Here is a 9,948-nt window from a genome sequence, read left to right as displayed (position 1 = left end):
GGCGGCCTGGTCCGCCGCCATCCGGGCATAGTCGATGCCAAGGTGGACTGTGTGGGCGACGGACCGGGAAAGGCAATCCGCCACCGGGTTGTCCTTCCCCGCGACGTGCCGGATGTCCATCGTGTACTCGGACACGGCCGAGAGGTGACGCTGCTGCCGGGCCGACCACGGCTCGGCGACCTTGCCGATCGCGAAGACCAGTGGCTTGTGGTCGACGAAGGCCGTGAACGCACGGCCCTCGAGCCGATGGCGGTAGTGCCTGACCGCCAGGTGAAGCCCGAGCAACTCACGGTCGAAGGTACTATAACGGCGTTTGTGCGGGCGAAGCTGCCGGCTGAAGAACGCCAGCGGTTGCCAGGCACCACGCACCCATTGCTCGTGCACCGCGCCCACCGAGTAGTCCGAGGCGTCGGTGGTGAGGGCGATCGGTGCATCGGGCGCCGGGTGCACGAGCATGGCGGCGTTAGCCAAGGCGAGCTTCGCGCCCGCGAACGCCGCATCCATCTGCTCGGTCCAGGTAACGTCACCTTTGCCCGGCTTCCCTCGGAGGGCCTCGTGCAAGGGGCGCAGGAGCTGGGCGATGCGTGGCAGGAACCGATTGTAAAAGTTTACTATGCCCAGGAACTCCTGGAGCCCCTTGATCGTGCGGGGGCGCGGAAACCCCTTCACCGCCTCCACCTTGGCTGGTAGGGGGACGGCCCCGTGCCTGGTGACGCGGTGCCCCAAAAAGTCGATGTCGGCGACGCCGAACCGGCACTTGGCGGGGTTCACGATGAGGCCATGCTGGCCCAGACTTTCGAAGAGCGTGCGGAGATGGTGTAGGTGCTCTTCGCGGGACGCGCTGGCGACGAGGATGTCGTCCAAGTCACGCAAGACGCTGTCCATTAGGCGCTGGAACGCCTGAGCCGCATTTTTCAAACCGAAGGGCATCCGAAGAAATTCGAAAAGTCAGAATGGCGTGATGACCGCTGTCTTCGGGATGTCCTCCGGCCTGACGGGGACCTGATGGTAGCGGCGTATGAGGTCCACCTTTGAAAAGAAGGACATGCCCGCCAACCGGGCGGAGAAGTCCTGGATGTGGGGGACGGGGTAGCGGTCGGGGGTGGTGGCGTCGTTGAGGCACCGGTAGTCCCCGCACGGTCGCCACCCCCCGCCGGGCTTGGGCACGATGTGGAGCGGCGACGCCCAAGCACTCTTGGAGCGCCGCACGATGCCGAGCCGCTCCAGCGTAGCGAACTCCGCTTTCGCTCCCGCGAGCTTCATCGGCTCGAGGTGGCGTGCCCGGGCGTAGACCGGTGGCCCGGCGGTGGGGATGTGGTGTTCCACCCCGTGCTTGACGGCCCCCGCCGAGAAGGTTGGCCGCGTAAGGGCCGGGAAGCTGGCGAGGAGGCGGGTGAAGTCGTCCGCTGCCGGAAGCGTACAAACTAACCTCGCCGGGACCGAACTGCTCAGCAAGCCGCTTGGCGAGCCGCTCGGTGAGCCGCTCAGCTCAGTTTTGACACAAGCCTGCCTCAGTATCGTCTCTTGTTCTCCAGGAACCCCACTGAATGAATGCTTGCGTGTAAGTCGGCATCTGGCTTACATCGAATTGCGTGTCCTGGAAACAAACCACACAGAAATAAAATACACTCCTCATTTTAAATCAGTAAACTGTGCAGTCTGAAATGTTCATGTTAAACAGCCTATAAATAAATAAAAACATACTCAAATCACATAAAGTGTTTTGTCACAAGCCCAATTTGATGTTGCACTTCATGACATGATAATATTCACAATGCAGTTTGCAAAAACACTCTCGATCCTCCATTTATCCCATGCCACATAATACTTCCTTCTGTTTGAATATCTTAGATATCCAACAAATTGAATACCTTAGATATCCATTAATTATTTTTTTTGTCCCCAGGGATCAAATGTTAACTTTATTAACCCCCCCCCCCCCCCAAGTTTCAAAATGAAATTCCCATGGAGTCATAAATAATACACTTTAGGAGTCGCGGAAGGCGAGAGAACAAGGCCATTTCGTAGGGTTCGAAGCTCGTTTATTCGTACAGAAATCCCCAGCACTCTGAAATGCGAACGGAAGTGGTACAGCTTTTATAAAGCCGCAACCCTCTTCGGAGGGCGCGGCTCCGACGACCGCTCGTGCGTCACGTCCAACAAACCAAAGGCCCCACAGGCCCGTGCACGTGGATTATGACCAAACATAAGGTAACCGTCACATGCGAATAAATTAACCGCGACATGCGAATAAGTTAACCGCGACATGCGAATAAGGTAACCGCTACATGCGCCCCCGCAGAATGCACTCCACGGGCATGTACATAGTTCGCAGGCGCGCTCGGCAGTGCCGAGAAGGCTCGGCCGCGGTACGCATGAAAAAACGCTGCCGTGGGGTTGAGCCGACCGAGGGGCTGGTCAAGTCCTCGGGGGAGGCTGCCGAGGTTCCTCGCGGGCCTCCCGAGGTTGCTGGTGAAATCGAAACGAGCCGCGGGTGGGACAGAACCGAGCCGCGGGTGGGACAGAGCCGGGCCGTGGGTGGAACAGAGCCGGGCCGCGGGTGGAACAGAGCCGGGCCACGGGTGGAGCCGAGCCACGGGTGGAACAGAGCCGGGCCGAGGGTGGAACAGAGCCGGGCCGAGGGTAGGCTGCCGAGGTTCCTCGCAGGCCTCCCGAGGATGCAGAGTCGGAGAAGTAGTTGCGCGAGTTGCAGCTTTCTACACGCGAGCTGTAGCTGTAGTTGTAGGGCGTTCGCGAGTTGTAGTTGTAGTGTGTAGTTGCGCGAAGGTGACGAGCAGCATTGCGCGCGAAGGTAACGAAGCAGCCGTGCCACCAACGTCAGTACGTGCGCAAGAGATGAGCAGCAGCGCGCGCGAAGGTAACGAAGCAGCCGTGCCGCCAACGTCAGTGCGCGCGCAAGAGATGAGCAGCAGTGCCACCCACATCTCGTAACTGCGGTCCTTCGGAGGGTCCTGGAGCAGGCTCGCCCCTCTGGTCATAGAGGAGGAGCCGAGCGCAGTGCGCGAACCACATGGCCGCTCGTCGTTTCCGAAACTCCGGCAGTTCGATCGAAACTGCGTTCGAAACCGTGCCCGCATCCGTTCGGGAGAAGCCGGGGTCACCAGTTTAGGTGGCTTCCCTGGTCAGGGCATGCTTGCCGTGTTCGTTTGCAGCCCCCGAATCCGTTCGGGGGCAGCCGGGGTCACCAGTTTAGGAGTCGCGGAAGGCGAGAGAACGAGGCCATTTCGTAGGGTTCGAAGCTCGTTTATTCGTACAGAAATCCCCAGCACTCTGAAACGCGAACGGAAGTGATACAGCTTTTATAAAGCCACAACCCTCTTCGGAGGGCGTGGCTCCGACAACCGCGCGTGCGTCACGTCCAACAAACCAAAGGCCCCACAGGCCCGTGCACGTGGATTATGACCAAGCACAAGGTAACCGTCACATGCGAATAAGTTAACCGCGACATGTGAATAAGTTAACCGCGACATGCGAATAAGGTAACCGCTACAACACCATCATAAAGGCCGAGCCTCGCGCGAGACGTAACGCTGTATTGACGTCCCAGCGAAAAGAGTGTGACAGACAGAGGGATGGACGGACAGGCTCAATATATATATCATTTCTCCATTTACAACCAGATGGAGGCATTGCCGCCCCTCATCATCGATAGATCAATCTTCATCATATCTAGGTCGAACACCTCCCATCATGAAGGAATCTTCAATGAACACGAACGACCTTCAATCAAAACTGCACACCCCTTTCTCTTTTGCCTTTCATTTTCAATATTCTTCAAAGTTCTAATTCCAGTCAGCTTCTGGAAAACGTGCACTAGATCACTCTGGATTCAAACTTACACAGCACCGACAAAGACTGAGTACTGTGTTCACAATAGTATTCTGCAAAAAGTGAACCAAACATCAAATACAATTCCCATATATTTCTGGACATCGGAAACTGCTTTCGACCGTTCTTCATAAAATTCTACTTGTCCATATTGAGTGCTCTTTTGACATTTCGTACTTGTCCTTGAACAGTTTAAAGTCTCATCTTACAGATTATATTGTTAGCTGTCCACCAGCCTTACAGTGCCTTCAGAAAGTATTCACACCCCTTGAGTTTTTTCACATTTTGTTGTGTTACAGCCTGAATTTAAAATGGATTAAATTAAGATGTTTTTGTCACTGATCGACACATAATACCCCATAATGTCAAAGTGGAATTTTTAAAAACATATTTTTTCAAAATAATTGAAAATGAAAACCTGAAATGTCTCGAGTCAATAAGTATTCAACCCCTTTCCAATGACACTCCAAATTGAGCTGAGGTGCATCCAATTTCCTTTGATTTGATCATCTTTGAGATGTCTCTACAGCTTGATTGGAGTCCACATGTGGCCAATTCAATTGATTGGACATGATTTAGAAAGAAACACACCTTTCTATATAAGGTCCCACAGTTGACAGTATAAGGTCCCACAGTTGACAGTATAAGGTCCCACACTTGACAGTATAAGGTCCCACACTTGACAGTATAAGGTCCCACACTTGACAGTATAAGGTCCCACAGTTGACAGTATAAGGTCCCACAGTTGACAGTGTAAGGTCCCACAGTTGACAGTATAAGGTCCCACAGTTGACAATATAAAGTCCCACAGTTGACAGTACAAGGTCCCACAATTGACAGCACAAGGTCCCACAGTTGACAGTATAAGGTCCCACAGTTGACAGTATAAGGTCCCACAGTTGGCAGTGCATGTCAGAGCAGAAACTCCATGAAGACCAAGGAACAGTCCGTATAACTCCAAGATAGAATTGTGAAGAGGCATCGATCTGGGGAATGGTATAAAACAATTTCTAGAGTGTTGAAAGTTCCCAAGATCAAAGTGAGCTCCATCATTAAGAAATGGAAAGAATATGGAACCACCCAAACCTTTCCTCGAGCTGGCCATTCGACCAAACAGACCAATCAGGCAAAAAGGACCTTGGTCAGAGAGGTGACCAAGAACCCAATGATCACTCTGATAGAACTGCAGAGTACCTTGGTTGAGATGGCAGAACTTGCTGGATGGACAACTGTCTCTGCAGCACTTCACAAATCTAGGCTTTTTGTGAGAGTGACCAGACGGAAGCCACTTCTGAGAAGAAGGCACATGACAGCAAACCTGGAGTTTGCAAAAAGGCACGTGAAAGGCTGACAGCATGAAGCAAAATATTCTGTGGTCTGGTGAGATGAAAATTGAACTCTTTGGCCTGAATGCAAAGCGCTATGGCTGGCAGAAGCAGAGCATAGCTCATCACCCACCTAACACCATTCCTACTGCGAAGCAGGTTGGTGGCAGCATCATGCTTTGGAGATGCTTTTCAGCAGTAGCGACTGGGAGACTTGTAAGGCTAGAGGGAATAATGAATCGAGCCAAATACAGGCAAATCCTTGAGGAGAACCTGCTTCAGTGTGCAAAAGATCTGAGACTGCGGCGAAGTTTTACATTCCAACAGGACAATGACCCCAAGTATACAGCCAAATCAACACTGGAATGGCTTCAGACCAAGAACGTGAAAGTCCTTGAGTGGCCCAGCCAAAGCCCAGACTTGAATCCCATTGACAATCTGTGGAAAGACTTGAAGATTGCTGTTCACCGATGCTCCCCATCCAACTTGACAGAGCTTGGGGAAATCTGCAAGGAAGAATGGACAAAACTCCCCAAATCCAGTTCTGCAAAGCTGATACAGACATACCGAAGAAGAATCGAAGCTATAATCGCTGCCAAAGGCGCTTTTATGAAGTATTGACTTGGGGGGTTGAATAATTACAGTATGTAAATTAGATATTTCTGTATTTCATTTTTAATTATTTTGCAAAAAAAGTCAAAAAAATTCCACTTTGACATTATGGATATTATGTGTAACTCAGTGACAAAAAAACCTGAATTTAACCCATTTTAAATTCAGGCTGTAACACAACAGAATGTGAAAAGGTCAAGGGGTGTGAATATTTTCTGAAGGCACTGTATTTCATCTCTATGTCAAGTGTTCCACAGGAATCTGCTCTTAGTCCAATTTTATTCTCTTTATCTGTGTCCTCTTTGTACAATCCTATGGGATTTCAATATCAGCTTTCATCGCAACGTTGATGAAACTCAGATGTACTTATGCCCTGCACCTGAAGACATGGGAGACTGATTTCCGACCGTTCTTCTTCTTCAACAACTGATTTCCTGTCTTTATGTAATTTCAACACAAATTTTCTCAAAATGAATGTTGTGAAGACCTACAGCTTATTACTGGCTGCTTATCTGTTCTTCAAAAGCCATAACTCCAGTTCATGGAACATGGGGATCACCAAGTCATTGTCTCTGTCTCTGTTTGAAATATCGGCTCAAAGTATCTGTTTCAAATATCGGTGTCATTATGGATCTGGCATTCTCCTTCATTTTCTCTCTTGCCTCAATCTGCTAGTTTATTTCCTTCCATCTGCATGATTCCCAAGTTGGCTTTCCATTAAATTGGAGGATTATGGAAACTTCTGTTTACAGTATATTCTTTCATGTTACACATGAACAGCAGCAAATCACTGTTAGCAGGCTTACCTGCTTCTTTTCTTAAGCCCCTACAATCTGGCAGCCAGGCTCATAGTTCTGATTTTTACTTGATGAGGGTATTTCAGTCGACTACAGGACAAGCCTCCCACAACATGCATTGCAATACTCATCTCATGGAATGCTAATGTCAGTCTCCATAGGTGGACAAGATAACCGATGGATTTTATCAACTAAAGTTGATAAGAGTATCTTGACTGCCATGAGAAACAAGGTACAGCTGATGTTGAGCATTGGCCTTTTGCCAGAAGAAAAAAGGAAGAGGGACTTTTTCTTTTCCTTTGAGATTTGCTTTAAAATGAAAAGTGTAAATAGGAAATTGATGGACTGATTGAGTGATTGATGTCTGACATGGATTTCACCTTCGAGTAATTGTCAGACACCGTCGATCCTTCTTAGTCAATCGAGTGAGCACAGTCGAGGTAACCAAACTAACGGACTGCAATGCAAAGTGATATACAGCAAATAGTCACTTACACTTCCACTTGCAGGATTTTCTATGCTGGCCTCATTGTAACAGCTCTTCCTGAGAGATCCAAAAACACACACATCAGGTGAAGCAAAAGCCACGCGCATCAGGGGAAGTATATGCCACGCATTATGCAAAATCATTCGGGGCCATCTTTACATTACCTACATCATGAAAAGAGGAAGGGGATGTTAGGCCATGAAGGGAGAGTAATAAAATGAGGGAAGGAGATGACAACAGTAAAAAGAGGTTGGGAGGGCGATATGCGTTCAGGGTAGTAATAGAAGGGGCACGGGAAGGGAGAACGAGAAGTCAATATAAGACCATTTTTACACGTAATCTGGAAATGGGGCCATACCCTACAACATGAACAGAGCAGGAGGGTGGGTTTTGATCTGTGATTTGAGTAAACATTTCATTTTGGAAAACAAGACTTGCTTCAAAGCACTTTTTAAAAAAATTGAAAACATTCATCATTTGGTAGTTTGATGGAGGTGGTGGGCAGAGAACCAACAGTGGGCTTTGTTCAACTTTTCATTGCTTTTACTTCAGCTGGTGTAAATTGAATAATGGAGTTTTGTTTCTGAAAAAGAAATAATACCAAAGTAGCAATTTGAGCAAAACTTTGAATGAAAGCAACATGAACGAGAACGGCACTCGGCAGATCGCATACCTCCACCAGGCTCAACAGTTTACCTTTTGTATCCCACTTATCGGCCGGCTCTGGATCTGGACCGAAACTGACATCTAATCGGCTGGTTGTCACCAAACCAACTAATTGACTTAGTTTTGTCAGAACTCGTCCACAACTTTTTGAAATATCATGCTACATAATGTTTTTGGCCCTATCTCTCTCAATTGTGAACAATCACGAAAATTTTTTATAGTGTCCAGATCCGGATCTTCACCGGAATCCAATCAATTTGTCCTTCTCACACATGCACCCTGTCCAGTAAGTTTCGTCCGAATCCGTCAATAACATTTTGAGATATACTGCTCACAAACAAACAAACAGGGGTGAAAACACAATCCCCATCCACCTTTGGTCGGTGGTGGAGGTAACAACAATCAATAGTCATGGTTGATGAAAGAAAGACAATTAATTTACCTGCGAGTCTCTTTCATCCGACTGCTGTAGAAGTGCACCTGAAAACAAAATGGTACAAGGTGAAAGTTGAATGTTCAGAGGTATAAAGGATTTATTAGACACGTCTGAATGTGTGCCCTTTACACTGTATAATGGTGTTCACTCAATACATTGCACATGCCTTTGGGACCCCGTACATGTGTTGCATGGCCCTGGGTACCTGAGCAGTGATTGGATGACTTAAAAACTGAGCACAGGAAAGGAAGGTCTCGCCATCGCTGACGACTCCATATTCTATATTTGCCCAATGGCTGGAAGAGGAGATGCCTCCACTCCAACAATTACAAATTCCGTTTTTAATGCAACAGCTCTACAAGGATAATAGCAACAAAATAAACTCTGCACAGCAACAACAAGAAAACATGCAAATACACGTGCAGCACCGACAAGACATATGCTGAACAATGACCTCAACAAGAACACCACTGTTACCAGCCTGGTGATGAAAACAGGGTGAATTGGGATTGTGGGGATTTGAAAATAAATGAAAAACCTGGCTACAGGTACAAATACAGAGACAGGACGGTGTTGCGGTTTGAATGGCAGCACTGCTGTTGCATCCACCTTGTGCAGGCAGGTCGGCATGGATTACTCGCTGGGCTGCTCTAATTGCTTTGGGGACCCTTTTTCCAGCACGTTGTCATCATTCTGGCTGACTTCACAACTCATCACAAACTCAACCTTGCAGCATACCGAGTGACACACCGACTCTTCACAACACATCACAAACTCAACCTTGCAGCATACCGAGTGACACACTGACTCTTCACAAAACATCACAAACTCAACCTTGCAGCATACCGAGTGACACACTGACTCCTCACATCACAACACATCACGAACTCAACCTTGCAGCATACCGAGTGCCACACTGACTCCTCACATCACAACACATCACAAACTCAACCTTGCAGCATACCGAGCGACACACTGACTCCTCACATCACATCACATCAACAAACTCAACCTTGCAGCATACCGAGTGCCACACTGACTCCTCACATCACATCACATCAACAAATTCAACCTTGCAGCATACCGAGTGACACACTGACTCTTCACATCACATCACATCAACAAACTCAACCTTGCAGCATACCGAGTGCCACACTGACTCCTCACATCACATCACATCAACAAATTCAACCTTGCAGCATACCGAGTGACACACTGACTCTTCACATCACATCACATCAACAAACTCAACCTTGCAGCATACCGAGTGCCACACTGACTCCTCACATCACATCACATCAACAAATTCAACCTTGCAGCATACCGAGTGACACACTGACTCCTCACATCACATCACATCAACAAATTCAACCTTGCAGCATACCGAGTGACACACTGACTCTTCACATCACATCACAAACTCAACCTTGCAGCATACCGAGTGACACACTGACTCCTCACATCACATCACATCAACAAATTCAACCTTGCAGCATACCGAGTGACACACTGACTCTTCACATCACATCACAAACTCAACCTTGCAGCATACCGAGTGCCACACTGACTCCTCACATCACATCACATCAACAAACTCAACCTTGCAGCATACCGAGTGCCACACTGACTCCTCACATCACATCACATCAACAAATTCAACCTTGCAGCATACCGAGTGACACACTGACTCTTCACATCACATCACAAACTCAACCTTGCAGCATACCGAGTGCCACACTGACTCCTCACATCACATCACATCAACAAATTCAACCT

At 48.5% G+C, this 9,948-nt stretch overlaps 1 long non-coding RNA gene across 1 annotated transcript; it reads right to left on the bottom strand.

Moving 5' to 3' along the window:
- Positions 1 to 1,394: 1,394 nt before the first annotated feature.
- Positions 1,395 to 8,210, bottom strand: LOC144892829 (uncharacterized). The gene is made up of 3 exons (XR_013623975.1): positions 8,179 to 8,210; positions 7,079 to 7,127; positions 1,395 to 1,597 (listed from the first exon to the last, which is right to left on the bottom strand). It is a non-coding gene; the product is annotated as an uncharacterized LOC144892829 (long non-coding RNA).
- Between the last annotated feature and the right edge of the window lie 1,738 nt (positions 8,211 to 9,948).

Source organism: Myxine glutinosa, chromosome 7 (assembly GCF_964187855.1).
Source record: "Myxine glutinosa chromosome 7, kmMyxGlut1.1, whole genome shotgun sequence".
Lineage (NCBI taxonomy): Eukaryota > Metazoa > Chordata > Myxini > Myxiniformes > Myxinidae > Myxine > Myxine glutinosa.
Note: the sequence above shows the minus strand (reverse complement) of the source record. Positions and strands in the feature narration are given on the sequence as shown.